At 37.6% G+C, this 20,838-nt stretch overlaps 1 protein-coding gene and 1 long non-coding RNA gene across 18 annotated transcripts in view; one reads left to right on the top strand and one right to left on the bottom strand.

Annotated features, from left to right (window-relative positions):
* ERC1 (ELKS/RAB6-interacting/CAST family member 1) overlaps positions 1 to 20,838 on the bottom strand; it is a 308,860-nt gene that overhangs the window by 242,330 nt on the left and 45,692 nt on the right. The gene's annotated exons all lie outside the window — the stretch shown is intronic.
* On the top strand, positions 6 to 19,609 carry LOC308187787. The gene is made up of 2 exons (XR_013944904.1): positions 6 to 2,239; positions 2,457 to 19,609. It is a non-coding gene; the product is annotated as an uncharacterized lncRNA (long non-coding RNA).

Here is a 20,838-nt window from a genome sequence, read left to right as displayed (position 1 = left end):
GAAAGAATAAATAAACAAAATCAGAGGATTCCCTCCACTGGAGAAATAAAAAGAACAATATGAACCACTTCAGTCTTCCTCAACTACCAACAAAGAGGAAACTTCAACACTGACAGAACAATATTGTTTTTTGAAAGCAGAATTTTAGAGAAGAAACTAGGTTTTCTATAGTACTTTCAAGTCCCTTCTTTTATGCATGGTAGAGGTTGTTTAATGCTAGAAATCTTCTTGAGTGATACTCCCAATTCCACCAACCTGAGTGGGTCACCATTTCAAATCCAAAAATGTTGGTAGGCAAAATCTGAGAGCTCTGAATATTCTTTTTCCAAGTATTTGTCTATGCTACAGAAGAATTCTGCATAAGAAGTCCTAGATGAAAATTACTCTCTTGGCAAAGCAAAGGGACACATGTCTATAAGAATATATGTACTATTTAATAAAATGTAATCAGCCACAGAGGCTCCCCTAGGTCTTCAGTAGTGACACTATACATAGCACAGATCTCAGTTGACTTACAGATGAGGCTTTGTCATGTCAAAAAGAAATACAACTACAGAAAAATGGATATATGCTGACTGGGGTGCATACAATTTTATGCATGAGGATCTTAGTAGAGAACAGAGACTGCTGCCTTACAAATAAGAATGTGCAGTCAATCCAATGATCAGCAGTAATTTGTGGTTGTGCAAGACAATAAATCATATCTCAATGACTATGAATACAGTGAGATAATATAAGTGCGATAAAATAGGAGAAGCACAGTTTGCCTGGGAAAAAGTCTTTCCTTCATATATAGATAAACATTTGTGTTCCTCTCTGTAAAACAGAAGTATTAGGACAATAAGAGGGAAGTACTAACATGCTGAACAAAGGTCTGATTACCAGGGATGAGATACCCACTGAGTGATATATCTCGACTCGCTTCTTGAGAGTGGCAGATGCGCTCACAATTTAGTCTGAATGTAAACAAGTCAGATGGCTTGTTCTCTGGGGTCTACTTTTGTATTACAGAAATCAACATCTGCAATACAGTTATTTCCAGTATTCACCAGGACTAAAGTATAAGTTAATATTATAAACTGTTATCAGACTTGATGCAGGAAACACACTGTTAAGGTCTGTAATGTAAAGACGGTGCCTATTTCGTACGCTTGACATAAATTCAAGTAGCTCATTTCACTCAAACATTTGTGAAAGAGAAGATGTAAAAAGATTTAGGTTGAAGTATTACTTCAAAAATGCATTTATCACAATTACTATATAAAATTCCTTCAGGATATTCAAAAACTGTCTGGACACAGTCCTGAGCAACCTGCTCTAGGTGGCCCTGCTTGAGCAAGGGTGTTGGACCAGATGACCTCCAGAGGTCTCTTCCACCCTCAGCCATTTTGTGATTTTATGATACTACGAAAATACAATAGCTAGATACATGTACTGCAAATACTATATTCTCTCTTTAACTCGTTTTAGATTTAACAGTCAGATTGGTTGTATGGAATGATGCATAAAGGCAGTCAAATCCCATTTTCTTTACAAAGGTCAAAACTCCAGAAGTACTTCTCCTTTTGTGTTCTGGCCTATAAGAGGACAGTTCGGTTCTCTTAAGTGGTTGTCACTGAAAACTTGGCTGAAAACCAGCCACAGCGACACAGAGTCTTTCCAGCCAGATCTCTGATGCAGCTGATGGAGTGACTACACCAGTGCTGATCCTGGCACAATGTAGGGTTGGAAATGTGCAGCCAAGGAGCTGGTAGAGACAAAAGTGGAACTATCCTTTATGTTATCAACATAAACTGAAATCAGCTTAAATGTGTAGCTTCATGACTGATTTAAGGTGCTATAACTGCCTTTTCTTCTATTTCAATAACACAATACTTGGCAGTTAGTCATGCTATTAATCTAAAAAAATAGGTCATAGAATCTGTGTGATAACTTGGCACAGGTTTATTAGGTTAGGGGATAATTAATTACTCTTCCTAAATGTAGATTGCATTTATATATTGGTAGGCACTCAGATTTATTTTCAAGTTGACATTCAATAGTACAAGAGAAGAATAGAAACATCTCAAAGGAATCAGTTTGGATTTGGAAACCTTTTTAGCCAACACTTTTTTTTTTTTTTAATGCAGATTTCCGTTTTCATTCCTTGTCATTCCTCCAAACCACAGTCAGAGTAAGAATGTCAGAAAACCTCCAAGCTTTCAACCTGAGGCACTACTACAAGCGTGCCAGCGTGCAGGTAGGCAATCAAAGCTACTACAATCTGTTCAATTAACGTACAGTGATCGAGCTGTAAGAAAAACTCTACTGTGCTCATGAAAAGGTTTGCCTTATCTGTACCTATATAACATGAATAAAATCAGTAGAACTTACCAGCAGAAGCAAGAGAATATCCTTAAATTTCCTTAAACTTCAAACTAAATTACCTAACTAGATACAACTTTACAATTCCACAGGAGTTAATTCCGTTTGTAAATATGGCTTTGAGAAGCCCTACTTATGCAGAGCCCAGCTGTGTGTTGTTCTTCCAGCTAACAAGCTCCCACATGCTTCCACCTGCCTCTCCACATACTGCCGCCTCAGCATTTCCTTTCTCCCAAGCAAGAAAAGAGCTTCTTCTGAGCAACCACATCATCTACTAAATGAAATGACTTCCTCTACTCAGAGTTGTCTTGGAATCAAACTTGGGTTATTTATAAACATCAATGGACTAAACCACCACAACCAAATTCCTGCGTTCGAATTTTAATCATTTGATCTGCTGTGAATCTCATTTCGAGTTACATAGGCAAATATTGCATCTCATAGACCCATAGAAATTCTTTCCCAAAGCTGGGAAAGAACCTATTATAACTTCTGGGCCAAAGAACCAAAATCTGTCATACAATTCAGAAACAGGATGTGAAATAAAATTTAAATCCAATGACAAATGGCACATAAGGGAATCCATCAGTTTTAAGCAAGGAAAGAACTGGTCAGCAACTGCAATGTATGCAGTTTCCCAGGGAAAATTAAGAGCTATGGAAGAGAGGAGAGGTTAACCCTGATCACTCTTCTCCAAGCTGCTCAGCTGAAAAACTTCATTATGTGCAAAGGAGCTGGAAAACAAGCCACAGAATATTGTTCTATGCTTTAGACACCCACTCCTTTCCAACATGAAAGAGGTATGCAAAATGGGTTCTTTGCTCTGCTTTCCAACAAATTTTTATGATTTTCAGAATAATGAAACATTATTTAACCAACTTTTATTAGTTGGCATCATAAATAAACCAGTTTTTCAGTTATCATAGCTCTCCTTCCAAATCATTTCAAAGAAAACATCCTTTTCCCCCTGAAGGAGCAGACAAGTCTTATTAGCTTCTCATCCATTTCTTAGACTTCACTTTTAAATCAGTGACTATCCCAGAAAGGCAAAATCTTTTCCACGTTCATATAATATTAGCCACCAACGTTAATTGGATTTCTAGGACCCTCAATCTGACTTAAAAAATACTGCTGAAATTATCTCATCTAGGAATAGACAAGTAAAAATACCTTTAATCCCACTGAGCTTGGTTACATCCTACTCTGCTGGGTAAAGTACCAATCACACTCCTCCATAGTTTAATAAAGATAACGTAGTTAAAGTCAAAGCAATTATATTCGACCTGTACTTTGCTTGAAGCTTATTGCTCTTATTTCAGACCTTGAGGATTCCCTGTTTTTTCCAGTAATGAAAGTTGGTTTTTAAGCATCACTACAAATTATAACTACATCTGCAAATTACAAAGATATTTTTGGGAGCATATCTCCCTAGTAAGGGTATTTCTGGTTATGCCTAAAGTACTTCTGTCTTTGCAGTACTAAGCCCCTTTCGGCCCATCTCAAATGTAAACACCCAAGGTGCAAACAACCTCTTACCAGCTGTTTCTCTGCCTATATTACCTCCATGGGGCAACTTAAAAGTTTGTTAATTGGGCTCTACACAAGGGCAAAGGCTGCCTTTCATCTGCAGCACAAAATTTACATCTGCAAGCAGAAGAACATGATTCAATCTTCTACTCTGCCTAACAGGATTCAAATTCACATGTCCCTCACCTTGGCAGATTGGTTACTTGAGTTTCCAACCTACAGTATGAATACAGTCAATGATACAGAAGTTCCTTGTATTCGGTTCACAAAAAATCCCCGTTGTTGTGGGCTTAGGGTAATGCAACACACCTCTTGCTGTACTGGTGAGTTTGGGAACCTTGCTGCAGGCAGCTCTTTTCATCTCTCCCCATCGAAGCTTTTCTATTTTGCATGAAATATTTAAAGATTCTGTAGGCCTGATGGAAAATACCGAAGAGAGCACAGTTTCGTATTCTATTTGGTTGCACACACAAATACAGAAAGACCTGAAGAGCAATTCTTCCAATTAATTTAAATGTTTATCATCTTACCATTCCAAAGGCAGTGGAAGAAGTGGATTTTAACATCCTGAGACTGAAAAGGGAATTTAGTCAATACTTTACAGCCAAGATCTCCATTTTAACCCTAAATTTTAGATCAAAAGGAGGCAAGCCTTGCTACCAGCATGATTTTGAGAGAAAGAATTAAATTGTGCTATACTTCTAAAAGAAAGGATTCATACTCATACTGGCAAGACAGAGCTTGACCTACCAAGCTAAGGTGCTTAAGATTCCAATAAGCAGTTGTGTGTTTGTTTTTAATTGCCTTGTTTAGGTTATTCACACTGCAGATACTGTCTTTGTAACTACCTTAATAAGATGCATAACTCGTCCCATCCTTTATTCAAGAAGGCTGAATGCCTAAATTAGAACTGTGGGATCTGCAATAGAGGCAAGGCACCTAGGCTTTGAACACTTCTATAGTTAAGTTCTCTATAATCTTCTGGTTTTAAATTCTAAGTAGGTTAAGCACAGAAATCACAATTTTTAGAACACCAAGAAAAAAAAAAATCAGTATGTTCCGGGGAGACCCGTCAACAATCAGGAAAGAGGAAGCCAAGAACCTACCCTTTCCCAGCAACAAAGAAAAACATGACATGCAGTTATACAACACTGTGTCATAGAAATTCGTCACAGTGGGGTGAGAAGCATTTTTACATTCTGCAGAACTCCTATATATATATATATATGTACATCCTCTTACACTGCGAGAACACTGAGCTCATGTTCATGAGCACGGGAATATGGGGTGATGGCAAGGAAGGGGCGGAAAGAGGTCCCACTAAGATACATGTGCAGTATTAGTAGAGTTTCAGCCTAGGAGACAACTATTCAAGCTCTTGTTCACCATCTTCATGTATTCCAAACATACACGTTTGGTCAGCAAACAATAAGCTGGTTTGGGGTGGATCTCTAACAAGGAATTCTTACAGAAAGGAATGAGAGATTCTACTTTGTATAAATATCTGACTAGTGACTGGCTTAGAAATTTGAGCCTACATCTCTCAAATCGAAGTGCCATAAAGGGAAGCTGAATCTCAGCTCAAGGTCTTTGAATTAGACAAGATGCCCCTTACAATCTCTCACACTGCAGCGTGCATCCCTGAGTAAGTCTATTTCCTGCTCAAGGGTTGATCTCATCTCACTCTTTTCTAATTTTTAATCAGAAGTTCCACTGCAGAGGGAAGAAATCTTTTCCTAACAAAAGCTTTGCTGATATTGGCAGATTCAGTAAATTTTCTCATTAAAAATATTATTGACAAACTTAGCTACTGAAAATTTCCTGATTACTTCTACTGTAAAACCACAATGCCAAGACATCCTCTACTGAATGACAGCTTTACGATGTACATGTATTTGGCAGTTTTCTGTGAATCTGCTCAGTGATCAAGCTGTTCTTCATGCAGAAAACAGTAAGTGCTTGGAAAGACATAGGACAGGTTTGCATTTGTTGTATCACATACTTCTGGGTACAACGCAGGGATGAAGGAAAAAAAAAAAAAGAAGAAAGAGACAGATCTAATGTGCTAATTGACCAAAAAACAGGTTTCTGAAGTTGCCAGTTTATAGGTAATCTCTTTTATATAGCCACCTCTTTTTATAGTTGGGGGTGAAAAAAAACAAAACAGACAAACTTAATGCCAGGAAAGCCCTTCAAGGTCTGAAATAGATACACTTGGAGTACCTAACAAAAACAGCCTTATTTTTATCTTTAGGTCATCGTGACTAGGTTGCTACTACTCTAAAAATACAGAAACAGTAATTACAGTATGTTTTATGTCCAAAGGACAATTCAGTAAGGTCTACCTTCAAATGTGGAGTAACAGCAAATGACAGAACCTACAAGAGCCCGTGAATGTGCTTTTCTTGCCAGTAAATCTGCACACACAATCACAAAGTTTTGTATTATGACAATTCCTTTAGTGTTCTTCACAATGAAGGCATTTCAAACTTTTGTAAGAGGATGAACTCCATTAAGCTCAAAAGCGATCCCATGCCAAATGCTAGAATAGAGTTTGGTCGCTATGGGAAATCACTCTCTCCCATTCTCAAAGAGTTAATGTTTTGGCAGCCTTTCTGGGAAATAGGTTCTGCTGAATGCACAGTAGAAGCAAAGGCCTGGCTATCTGAGGGAGTCCCTGCTGACATTCAGCTGCAGCCCACGCAAAGAAACTGAAAAAAGGGCTAATGTCAGGTGTCCAGCAGGGCTGGGATGAAACAGAACTTGCCAGTTCCAGAAATGCTACATATTCCCTTGTAAAATGGATCAGGGGCTTCAAAACCCTTATTTGAATGGAAATGAATGGATGATTTTTATAATGTTTAGCTCTGATAGAAAATGCAGCTATGACTGTAATAGGATTTAATTTGTGAACGCCAAAGAAATAGACTTGTATGTTAAAGACAAACATACATTGCATTACCTCTGAAACAGCAGAAGGGCAAGATAATAAAAAAATGCTATAAAGAGCTTAAGTTGTCAGCAATACATTTTTCAGCTGAACTAGACTGACACGAAGTGACTCACTTGGTTTAAGGGGGCAGTGTGCAGTGTCCTCCCATCTGTACAAAAACAAATGAAAAACCCCCACATGCACACATGCAAAACAGCAGAAATGAATCTAAACTCCAAAAGTAAGCAGACCAGAAACAACTGGTAAACTTGTAGCCACAGAAGAACCAAAACTGCAATTCATTAGCTTCATACTAAGTGTACAGGTAGATGGCATCAAAACAGCTGCAAGGTAAAACCATAAATACAGTATACCAGTTATTCAGTGGCAAATGCTCACATGAAAAATATTCATCTACCATAAATATAAAGCAGCTTATCTGGCAAAGGAAAAAAGTAAGCTATTTGTATTTTCAAGGAGTAAAACAAGTATATGGGAAGTTTCTATAGAATACCTGATGCACTGAAAAGCATAACTTATTTTGAAGAAATTGTGCACATACTTTTTTTTTTTTGAGATTGTTTTCTCACCTGCTGTAAGACACTTGTTAGTTCAGACCACAAAATTTGAGATCCAACATCTGCAGAAATATATTATGATTGCCACATAGGAACTAAACACATTGTTAAAGAGTAATTGATCTGTAAAAACAGCATTGACTTGTGACAGCACAAACATGGCTACGCCTGGTTTATATGACAGACATGACCATCATCTACTTCAGCTTCAGAAGATGGGATTTCTAAACTCTGACAGAACCATCACTAAAGACAAAGTGTCACTGCAAAAGCGTAAGAGACTTCATTAACAACACAGTGTTACTCTGTGTTGATGATGGAGATTCCAATGAGCCATCATTGTACAAATTTCTTGATCCATCCCTAGTAATAAATCACGATGTTAGGCTTTTCACAAAATTTTATTTCATGGGGAATGGGAGAAAAAAAGAGCACTTAAATGTATTATAGACAACAGCAGAATCTCCATTTGATTTTTTTTCTAGGTATGCCAATATGTTCTCTATAGTCACAGGCACAAACCTTGTGATCATGATCAAGAGATATCTGCAAAGCCTAAGTTACACTGCTGCAAGCATCATCCTTAGAAAGTGACTACTTTTTCTGACTAATAAGCATCAGCAACATACTAGCTAAAAACTTCCAGGTTCTGAAGATGAGTTCAGTTCTTGACAGAATGGGAATAAAAGCCAAATATTTACTGTGAGAATCATAAACTAGCAGAAGAAAACATAAGTCCAGTTACCAAGTCCTTGGTTTACAAGATTCTGCCCAAGTCTAGTTTCAGAAGTCTACAATCCTGGGCGCGGGAGAGGGGAACTGGGTGGGTAACTATCTACTTTCTCATGTGCTTCTACACAGAAAGTGACTGCAGAAACCAAGAACATAAGATGTAGTTCCCCTGTATGAACATAAGCTCTATCCCTTTCCTGCATATGCTTTACCAACACATAGGGCTACAAAAAACAGCACTGAAGAGTGAAAATGGGTACAAGAAAAAAAAATGTATTTTTCCCTTTTCAGAAGTGTGCTTTTAAATGCATTTTAATATAGAAAGTCTTTAACAACATGTCTCTGTACTATCACAAACTATATTTTTCACCATGCAATACCAAGAAAAAGTAGATTCAAGGATTAGGGGATAACAATTGTCTGGTTAAGACAATTCCTAGTTGAGTTGTTTCAAACATTTATTTCTGCCTCTTTATCACTGCCCAGAACCTCAGAAGATTCTGATGATGACAGTCTTAATCCCTAGTCCCCCAAGTGGAAAAGAGAGCTCATCCCATTCTGGGTTGTGATTTCTGTATTCTTCTGTATCAGGGAAGGGAAAAGGAGATGATAAGAAAGAGTAAACAGCATAACAAACACACCAGAAAGCTCAGCAGCTAAGGTACTCTGGTGAACAAATAAGAGACATGTATTAAATATGTCAGATACTATTGAGAAAATCCCTGCCCAGGATATATTTACATGTATTTGTTCGCATTGCTAGGATTGAGGCATCTAAAGCGAATAAGTAATGAAGGTAAAGAGAGCGCCCTATCTATCTACTTCAGCTTTTTTAAGCTGCAGTTTTGCTGTAAAAAAGGATCGATAGTAGGTAAGCCAAGCAAATGACCAATACTGCTAAAATTAGTGTGTCGGGACTTATTATTGCCTTATCTAGCAGAGTGGGTGCACAGAAACACTGTTTCTCAGGGCCAGAAATCATCTTTGATGGACAATAAAAATAAACCTGTCATCATATGGACTGATAGAAAACATAAGAACATAAGGAAGTAAACCACATTGATTTCATCTTGTCCTGTATACTACCTTCAAAGTTGCTGAAAGGGAATACCTGAGGAAAACCATAAGAGGGTGAATATATAGTAATAGTACAGTAATTCTTTTCTAGTATATTCTCCCAGCATCTGTAGGTGAGGGATTTCTTAAATCTGAGATGATATATTTGTGACAAAGCAATAATAAAAATAAAATATAAACAATATGAACTAGCTCTATCCCTACACTGATTTTCACCAGGAGAAAGACTGGAAAATCAAAAATGGTCTACCAAGAAGCTACCTTGATGGTATACCAATGTCTGCACAGCAGAATGAAAAATCAATTCAGTCAAATGTAAACATGTTCAATTATTTAAACAAACAAATTTCTTATGAACTAACTGTCATTTGACAAAAAAAATGACATTCTACAAATAAGCAACACTGATAATTTCTGTACTGATTTTAATCTCATTTAATTTCCTGTGAGACTATCCAAATTGGGTTAGTACTACACTACTTAAATATCATCTTTTATTTATATACAGATACAAGCTTTGATTATTTGCTTCTGTGCTGACAAAGAAGCAAAGCCCTTATGTATATGCAGTTTTATTCATTACAGAATCACAGAATGGTTGAGTTCGGAAGGGACCTCCGGGTCCCCCTGGTCCAATCCCTGCTCAAGCAGGGCCACCCAGAACAGGTTGCCTGGGACCAGCTCCAGGTGACTTTGGAAGGTCTTCAAGGAGGAGACTCCACAGCCTCTCTGGGCAACCTGTGCCAGCTCTCTGTCACCCGCACAGCACAGAAGGGCTGCCTGGTGTTCAGAGGGAACCTCCTGTTTTCCAGTTTGTGCCCACTGCCTCTTGTCCTGGCACTGGCCACCACTGAAAAGAGCCTGGCTCCATCCTCTTTGCACCCTCCCTTCGGGTATTTATGGACAGTGATAAGATTCCCCCTTGGCCTCCTTTCTCACTGCAGCAAGATAATTCATTACAATTTCTGTCTCCTTTATTTGGCAAGCACCAACTTCCTTTGTCACAAATTGTGTTGATAAAACGGATCTTAACGTAAGAGGTTTCTGGAGGAGGAAAAAAAAAAAACAACACACAAACATCAGACTGATCCATACTCAGGCCAGCCATGATAGATCTTATAGAACTCCATCTTATGGTGTTTTGCATAGCTATGCAACCCACTAGAACTCAATTTCATCCACAGTATAGATTCCTTCTAAATGTTGCATGAACTGAATAGGTGGAACAGGTGTTTAAGTGCCACATACAGATTTTGTGAACCCCTCAGCCCATGGAAGTAGTTAGAAATGATAATGGTACTTGAGAGAAGAACATTAATATTTACATATGTAGAAGTGCCTAATATTTTCAAATTAATAGCTTCTATATGAAACATGACTCATTTTGCTAATAGGAGCTCTTCTGCAAAAACATATTCTTATTAGCCAACTCTATTAGGGAGGTCAGCAAATACATGTTTCCATTAGCTGATGCAAGGAATCAATCCAAGATAAAAGGTGCTCTGCTACGGAACCTTTGATCTCATATTCAGTATTTTCCAGAATATGCACACACATCAACCCTGAGCTCGAAAAAGGAAAAACAGCTGATCATTGATAATGAAAGAATAATATATAAAAAACAAATGCAAGGAAAGCAGTCAACTGCTTTATCCACATCAATTCCCATGCCATCTCCCGCCCAAATTTAAAACCTTTTATACTAGGTGATTTGGAGTGACTACAATATAAATATCAATACACATTTGCATTAACCAACATGAATATGATCAAAATATTTTGAATAACTTCTACTGCATGCATAAACCCTATTCCTCTGTAGGGTTTTATACCTCTAAAGGTATAAAATATGGAGTAGCCCTGATCTTCAAAGCTTTTTGAATATTTCAAGCTTATGATTCCTGTGGACTGATGCACCGATCACAGGGTAGGCTGTAACCAATACGTTGATTTCAAAGAATTAGTTTTAATATCAAACAGTAAGCTTTTCAGCTTCTGCTTACCCACACACAGCAAAGTACTGTAAGCAACTCACTGCAGGCAAATACAATAATTAGTTCTTCCTGCCAGTCTGGAAAACAGCATAGTGGCACCTACAGTTGTAAGTAATACTGGAAGATCTCACGAGCTATCTGATGCTCACAGACTATAATTAGTGACCACAACAGTATTTTTTCCAAACTTGTGGCATTTTGGTGGTTTAGGAAATACGCTCTCCAGATGACAGGATTAAGGAGTTTTCAAACTATAGCAGGTTAATAAAAAGCATTGCTGTCCAGAAATTGAGTTACTGAGATGAGATTGCAAGAGCCCACTAACCAGTTGAAGAAACGAAAGATTTGCTAGCCCCACCAGATCAAATCATAAAACTTGGACAGAGGCTCACCAGCGCTCTGAAAGCACTGAAATTTGTTGTTTTTAAAGAAGTTTTCTTGAGAAAGAAAAGCATCAAATGACCAGATATGGCCACAAATATGACTACATGAAGAACTTGATCCTTTGATCCTGTAAAATAATAGGACATGTGACATCCAGGATCTCATAAAAAACAAATGGCTGGTACTGTGCTGAAACTACAACACATGAAAAATTTTTGCCAAGGGAGTCTTTGCAGTGTTCAACCAAGACAGGGACAGAACCAACAACACAGAAGAGCTGCTGCCTCTTGGCTGCTCAGCCTGCATGCAGAATGAGGTTTTGCCAGCCTGCTCACAACCTACCCTGGGTCAAGCAGTTTGCAGCGACTGGGTGCAAATTCATTGCATGGCCAGGAGCTGGAATTGGGAGCTGGAAGCAAGAAAAGCATAGGAGATGGACAATAGGAATTAGGACATTGGCTGCTTATAATTTTCCTTGTTCTGATTAGATGGTAGTGTTGCAAGGGAAAAGTCAGCTTATGGAGCTGACTTTTAAGTACAGAGTGCTGAGACACTGTGTGGCCAACACACCATCCCACTGCTTCACAAGAAGACAGGACCAATTTGGTTATATCATGTAATACTTCCATTCTTGCTTTACTTACTTGCTCATAGTTTCTCCAATACGCCTCCTTAACTGCTTTCTATCCAATACATAAATGTAAGCATTGCATCTTCTCACATTTACAATCCTGTCAATTCTTCTGCAAGTTTCCTGAAAAAGCATCTCTGTGTGTTTTGCTTGTTTTAAGCCACAATATGAAATAATTGAAGACTTCCACCCTCAACTGGCCCAAATTCAAAAGGCCTAAAACAATATGAAACAAGAACATTGCCCAGGTACATCATCAGTCACTACAGAGGGCTATCATTTTTACACTGCTACATAAAAAAAAAAAAAAGAAAGAAAAACACCTTTAGTCCCTTAGTCATTCTCCCTTCTCAAAGCAGGAAGTATGGGCTTTTTTTTTTTTTCTTTTTTTCTTTTTTTGAGTTATCAATGCACCAGTCAGCCACAATGGCAGCAATCACTTGATGTCTATCTTGCAAGATTAGGGCTTGAAGTTCTCGCAACAAAATCACCTCCTTGCCACATGGAATATATGAATCCATTCCATCCTCATAGTTTTTCCTCAGTTTCTTCCAAATGCATGAAGGAGAAACGTAGAAATCCATTATTTGTGACAGAACTTACAATGAAGAACTTACAATAAGCAGTGGGCCTCAATTAAACCTTTTCAAACCTGTTGATTTTTGATACTATACATGTTATCTTCTCAGCTCTCAGCCATGAAATATTGGCTACATTCACAAATAAGGGACTTGAACATGTTTATTCTGGGTATGTCAAGTCTGTTACGCTGAGTGTAGTTTTGGAAAGTCAGGCAGATGAAATGTGTTACTGGAATTTCGGGATAAATTTAGAATATGGCTGCAGTAATCATTGTCCCTGTGAAAGAACATATTAAAAAAACACTGATCCCAATGCTCTGGCACTTACCCTCCTGCTGAAATGACAGGAGCGCCTTTGAGGGCAAAGCAGAGTGCAGCACATTGCACTACGTTAATAAAGGAACTTTCTGTGACCTATAAGAGGTAACACAACATCCCTTTGATCGAGTTCAAGCAATAAGCTCCCGTGCGAAAAACATGCGGTTCAACCACGCCAAGTGCAAAGCGCTGCACCTGGACTGGGGCATTCAAACTCCTGCTAGAATTACCATGACAGTGGTAGATGCTTGGCTCACATGCTGCTTTGGAAGCACAATTGAGGATTTTCATTATGAAACTCTTTACTGGATCTTTTCATCTGTTATGAAAATAGCAACACAGAAAAGTTTTCCATTTAGAAGAGTGGTTCTTCCCTGTAGACATCTTCCTAGCACTCAAGCCATGAGGTGCAGTAAGTTGGGTTCTCAATAAGCATCAGAAATGCATCTTATCAAAATGCAAATTGGACAAGCTAAAAGGAACATATGCAATAGGATGGACAACAAGACTGACTTTTGTCAGTGGAAAGCTTTACTACCATCCTGTCTAACCTTGCATATCACTCAAGGAATCAAGGGAACAGACAGAAGCACAAAAACGAGATCTGGGTTCACCATAATAAACATTAAACTACCAAACACTGAGAATAGTCTTGCATTTCCCATCAAAATGGATAGTTGGTGTAGACCGTGTCCGTAAAATCATTTAGGGTAAAAATTGCTCTCCAAATGAATATTGGCTCTTAATACATTTTTCAGGAACTAAGTATTCATGAATCATTACTACATAGTCATTCATGCAGTATATGTCATGCTGTTAGGCTTCTTGCAGAGCAATGACTGAAGTCACTTGCTTATTTATATACCAGACTGAGAACACAATTGTTCAAGATCTGTAGAAATAGAGATAAAATAGATAGAAATCTAGCTTTTTGGGTCTGGTTCAAATGCATTTATGCAAATTATCTTGTAACCAAGTGTTTTGCATTTAGAAATGATTCAGAGAAATATATTCATCTGTTGATACATCTCTATGAACAACTGTCAAGACAGAAAGGAGAATGGAATTCCCTGCTGTGAGTTTGAGGTGTCAATCCACCAACTTAAGCAAGAGTTTAAGCAAGGCACAAGCATCTGAACAAAGATACTAATCTCAGAGTCTGTTAATTCAGAACTATGAAGAAGACGACTAGAAAGGGCTTGTAACAATGAGAATCTCATAACCTCATTTATCTAGTGTTACACATCTAGCTTCAGGGAGACAGAACAAGGTGGTTTCTGATGTCTAGCATTCTTGTCTGTTGGGTTTGTCCTAGGACACAGAAACAATTAGGGAATGGATTTCCTCTAAGCCACCTCACTGCAAGATTGAAGGGCCAGTGCTAAAACTTATTTACAGTTTAAGGTACACTTCAGAATAACTGACTGAACTTTCCTTGAGAAATAAATATCCCCCCTCCTTCCCAGCCCCACACACTCTCTTGGCTTTACAGAAAGTACTCATTAGTCATGAAATAGAGCAAAAGTAAAATGCAGCAGTGTTTAATTCCTTTTTTTTTTTTCTTTCACTAAGGAAAAACAGATGCCTAGACGAGCTTTACTAGACAGAAGACTTGTACATCTAATTAACACAGAAACCCGGAACATATTACTAAGGAACCACTCCACATTCCTGAACTTTATAGTCCTTTCATTCCTTTTAGATTCCATCTAACATTAACATATGTTTTACAACGCTCCTGCTGGTAGCACTGCTTGGAGATGCCCTTGATACGGAGACGAGCAGACGAGCCACAAACTCAGGACTGAAACGAAGTGCCCTGAATTCTTGAAGACGCATGCACATTTCTCCCCTCTAATTAGACCCCCAAACACCCTAGTCCAGTCGAACAAACCTCATTTTCCATTAATGCAGCTGGAGCACAAACATGTAATTTCCAATAGCTATTTTTAACTAATGAGTACAACCAGATATGTACCTAAGCTTTCAGGGCCATTTGGTTTTGGTGTTAGGGCAAAACTGGGTTTTGCATTGTTTTGTTTTGCTTTTTTTAAGAGACTTTTTTTTATAAACTGCTTACAAACACACTGTTCTTGGAGAACAAGATATGAGAGAACAACCTCCTGTTTCCTTTCTGCTCTTTGCTACTAAAAGTAGACGGCCATTTGTCATCTTGCTCTGCCACCAGATTAATTGACTGCTGTTTATATTGTAACCCTCCAAACAAAATTTTGAGGGATAAAAATCCACCTAAACTGGTAACTGAGTAATAGCTAGCATCAATAACAAAATCCAACAGACAGCAAGGCTAGAAGCTAATCTACGCAGTTTTACAATTACCTTCTGGTCAGAGCCTAGCTATTATGTTCAGGCAGGCATGTGGTGGTTTTACCCTGCTGGGCAGCTGAACACCACAACCACTCCCTCACCCCCCCTCCTAAAAGGAAAAATGGGAGAAAATACAATGAAAATGGCTCAAGGGTTGAGATAAGGACAGGAAGATCACTCACCACTCTCATGGGCAAAATAGACTCAGCATAGGGAGATTAATATGATTTACTGCCTATCACTAGCACTTTACTCACCTCAATTTCCAGACTAACAGGGCCTAATATTGTTTTAGAGGAGGCAGTGCTGATTTTAGAAAATCTCAACACTTTGGTGTCTAGGTAGAAGACCCCAGAAACTAATTCTCTGAAACACAGAAACTACATACTAGTCCAGCAAATAGAAAGCAGAAAACCATCATGCCCCAACATCTGCACATGTATCTAGCTACACACACAAAATTCCTACAATTCTATTTTCCTAACATTTACTTCAACGTAGCTGATTTTCACAAAAGAACATCTTTTATGCCTATAATTTAAATTTCATAGCTTTTATATCATAGTCATACCATTCTTTTTGACTCACCTACCATGCTGTATAACAAAATAAAAGCCATTTTTGAAGTTCAACATTCAACTGCAGGCATGGTTTGAGGTTTTGGTCACACTTGGTAATTTATTTGATTTTTATTCTATTTTTGTTTTCCTGAGAAAAATCTCATTAGATATTTTGATATAAAACATTCAATAAATGTAAAAGGATACTGGGTACCACAATATGCCTTTTTAAAAATAAAAGGCTATTGTTTGATTAGGTTTACAATTAAAGGACGTAACAGCTTCTCTTGGTTAACTCACTATGATCAATTCAAGAAAAACAAATCAGCATCAATTTAACCTGAAAATAGGTGACTAATTTAAGTGATACGAGTTGAAAAAATAACCATTTATTGTGGCTTGAAATTGTATATTATGCAGAATATGTGACAAAAGTGCTATTTTTAAAAATCCCTACTTCAGCTAGAGAAGAGTGACTTAGATCCTTAAAACACAGAAACCCTCAAAAGAACAGAATATATATATTTGGGGAATGAAACCATACAAATGTAACATTTCTTTAGTCAATATATAAAACGTAAAAATTAAACATCTCTGGAGAATACGCAAGCAAATGATGCAATCAGTCTATCAGTCAGAAGTCACGATCACTTTACCATCATTGCTTTTCTTGAACCTAGATCATCAATTCTTCAGGCAGCAACTGTCATTTTGATGCCTGTGCTTGTACATCAAGTGGAACAATGCAACACCAACTGTTACACACAATCGCAATATAAACAGTGAATCAACGTGTTAAAGGAAAAAAGGACGTAGAGCAATAAATAATGAATGAATAACGGCTTTCACAAAAACATTACAGCTCTCGTGGTCTAAAGACCAGAGCACAAGACTTATATAGAGAGGCAGTAACTCCACCAGCTGATAAACCAAAACCAGCTCTCACAACACTAGTCCTGTTTAAGGCTTTGCTGTTTTTGTATTAAATATTTGCAATCATATACAAGCAAATATAAAACCTTGATTATGTACTATAAAAACGTTTTATCTAAATTATGATTTTTAGAATCGAATATTGCACATTACATTCTTCCTATGCCATACTCACCGTTAATTCATCGCTGTCCTACAGTTCTCTAACTCATGAAAGCTTGTTACATTAATAAGGAGGGGATATTATAGAGTGAGTTTATCTACAACTACCAGCCAGAACTTTTCTCTACTGAAACTGAGGAACATTACCCAGACCAAAATTTCTCAATTTCTTCTTAACCTAAAAGTGGCTGGTTTTGTCCCTTCCCCACTTACAAAAAAAATAAAAAAACAAACAAAAATGAATTTTGTGTCCAAAAATTTGGTTTTCTCTCAGCTACATCAGTCAGTATAAAAATCTGTTACATATTGGAAAATTCTTTCCTATGAGGGTGGCGAGGCACTGGAGCAGGCTGCCCAGAGAAGCTGTGGCTGCCCCATCCCTGGAGGTGCTCAAGGCCAGGCTGGATGGGGCTTTGGGCAGCCTGGGCTGGTGGGAGGTGTCCCTGTCCATAGCAGGAGGTTGGAACTGGATGATCTTTAAAGTCCCTTCCAACCCATACGGTTCTGTGATTTTATGATTCTCTAAAAGCATTATATAGGGATAATAACTTAGCTCTTCCTTGCACCTGATTTTAACACCCCACCAGAAAAAGGCAAAGGTATTGCTACACAGATAATCAGGGTATCTTACTGTAGCCCCAAAAAAGGAGAAAGTTCTACTACAGTAAGATGGACTTGAGTAGCGCAACTTTATGACAATGTCTAGCATCTATTTTGAAGTAAATATGGTAGCTCAAGCCTGTAGCAAATATGGTTTCCGAGTTTTCTTCTGAAAAATAAAGAATTTCTGTGAAAAAAAATGTGTATTAAGGTTGTAATAGTTAAGTAACAGGCATAATGGCACCTAGACACTAAATATACCTTCATTTTTATGGAAGACTATCAGATAGCCTTACTGGGACATTTGATAACATATTTTGAGGAAGACTTTAACCCTTAACATTTATTTGCATCATTTTCCTTGTAACAGAAGTTATCCATGACTCACTGTTGACACCATCCCATGGCAGGACACAACAACCTTCCTGTGCTTCTCAACACTGTGACTGGTGATGATTCACCGGTAACTCACTCAGGCCAAGATTTCCTGTGATGCAGACTTCTGTGTGCACCAGTTCTTCAGTAGCCTTGCTTAGTCTCAGTTTAACATCCACAGCAAGGTAATAAAGATGATGCTACGTACCTTGCCTCTATTATATAAAAGCACCTCTATTTATTCAGACCAAACAAAACCTTTGGTTACATTCTAAAATTAAATGCAATTCAAATGTTCAAAAATACTAAGAGAATTATGGATTTTTTTTTCGTCCTCAGAACAGTTTGTATTAAAGACCAAGTTCAAAAGATAATCACTTGTCTTAGCCAACTGCATTTAAGGTTTTCCATGAGAAATTTCAAGAAGATTCAATCTTTTGTTGGTTTGCCTGTTCTCAAGATGTTTTCAGCAATAGGAAAATAAAATGAACAATAAGGCACTAAAAATAAACAACTATACTGCTACAGTGTCTTAAATGTAAAAGTAAGTACTCTTGATAGGTGATTTTAGGAGCAAAAAGATACAATTATCCTAAACTACTCTGACTGAAAAAATCCATTTATTTCTTAGGAAAGAATAACACAAGAACCTTGATTTCCAACAGTTTTCCTGCAGCCAAAAGATGGTTATTATGTATGTTAATTTTACATTATGGAAAATTAATGGATAGCAGCTAAGTAATGAAACCAAAGCTGAACTATTGATCCATTTACTGAATCAATTTATACACTTTCATAACTGAGTTCAAAAGGTAGTACTAAAATTTATAGAGAAAGCTTTTCCTTTCCTAAGAACATACCAATAATAAAACTAGAAATAACTTTGAAATAAAACTGTTTTCTACAAATTATAATAGAAAAAAAAATCATTGGTAAAGAATGATTATGTATTTCAGAAATTAAAATTTAAAAGTTAAAAAATTTCAAGGATGCTTTTAACAGACATGTGAGACTTCCTGAGCAGTTGTCTCAAACAAGAAGAGGTACTCCATTATCCTCATTTCCTCTATTTCTATCAAACTTCAAGAAACAACAACCTTCATAGATGCTCTTCAGCCTCATAATATATTTTAGAAGCATTTGTAATGTAAGCTCATTGTCCATGTATAGTATTCCTCAGTGGCAAGACCAGCTGTAACTTAAACGACCAAAAAAGTACAGAAATAGCCAAATGTTCAGAAGCTAGTATTCTTGATTTAAGTAACAAAATCAACTCTAGAAAGCATAGATAAAGCTCCTTAAACAATGAAAGGATTTTCTTACAGGAAGTATCAAAACAAGTTCTTATGCTGTTCTAGAAAGGATGGAAACTGTATTTCCAACAAGCTTGTCTATCTTCTCCAGGAGCCTGACTTTACTTTAAAATCCACCAAAAACATTAGCCTCATACTAGATTTCCCAATACTGGTTGGTATAGAAGCTTCCCTGAAGAAATCTTCTCAGCCGGAGACCCTACCACCCAAGCATGGGAGACTTATACTAACTCTTCTTCTACTTACAGCAAGACTGGCAACTATCAATGTGGTCAGTAAGAACAAAAACAGACAGGTCATTTGCTTCCACCTATTTACAGAAGAATGATCGGAGAAGACTGCTGATAGGCAGTTCCAGAGAAGAAGGGACATCATAATTCTCAAACCTGAACCCCCATTTATGTGTCTGATGAGTATAATAAAGAAACGAGTTAAAAATTCCTCTACTTCATTCTCTTTTTTTTTTTTTCAGAGAAGAAGTAAAGGCTAAATTCCTTGCTGCTCTTTGCCAGGATAACTGCATGAATATTAACTTTTTTATTGAATAGCTATGCATTTACTAGTGAGAACATTCTTATGCTTCTTGCCAACACAGCTCTGCATATAAATTTTAAGAGATGACTGATCACCATTAACAATTTTTTTTTTACCAAAGCATTGTCTACTGCACTCAAGACAGAGACTGTTAGCCCTAACAGTACCTCGTTAGTACACGCCCAGTCCCTCCATTTCCATGACATGTTTTACAAATGAACCCCCCATATCTCCCTGCCACCAGTTTCTCCTCAAACACAAGGATACCCTATTTTAAAAAGGCTACCTTAAAAATAAGGTAAGGGCTCCATGGAAGCAGGTAAGACATACAGACTTTCAAAATATCTCCATTTCTCCGTTACAAATAATCTCCATTTGTAATGTTCCTTCTCTCTTTAAATGATAGTCTACATGTCATCCCACTACTGATGATCACGCAGTACATATTGAATGGATTATCAGAGAACTCAAGGACTGTAGCTAGTTAAAGCGTTTTTGTTCTCTAGACCCCTCAGTTAGTGGCATGCTTAACTAATGTATGCAGAGAAGTCCAGTTGCAGCTCTGCAGGTCTCCCAAAGGATGGTTTCTTGAGTTTGTTGGCCACAGAAATGGTTTGTCCCCAAACTAGTATTTTCCCATCTGCTGTTACAACATATCCTCAAACAGTGGTTCTGAAAAGCAGACTATGAGAAGAAACTGTCAAAATCAGATTCTGTCCATCAGGGAAGCAACAACAACAAAAACATACTTTCAGAAATGCCAAGTTCTATATAACTATGATGATGAAGTCCTTTACAAGGTAGCCTCTGTAATGTTGTCCCCCATAAGGATGAATGGATTACTTTGAAAACAGGCGAAGGACGATACTCCACAAAAATTGCAGCTCAAACCACATGGGCTAAAGCCTCCACAGA

This window comes from Anser brachyrhynchus (genome assembly GCF_964034855.1).
Source record: "Anser brachyrhynchus genome assembly, chromosome: 1".
NCBI lineage: Eukaryota > Metazoa > Chordata > Aves > Anseriformes > Anatidae > Anser > Anser brachyrhynchus.
This window is presented reverse-complemented; position numbering and strand designations above follow the sequence as displayed.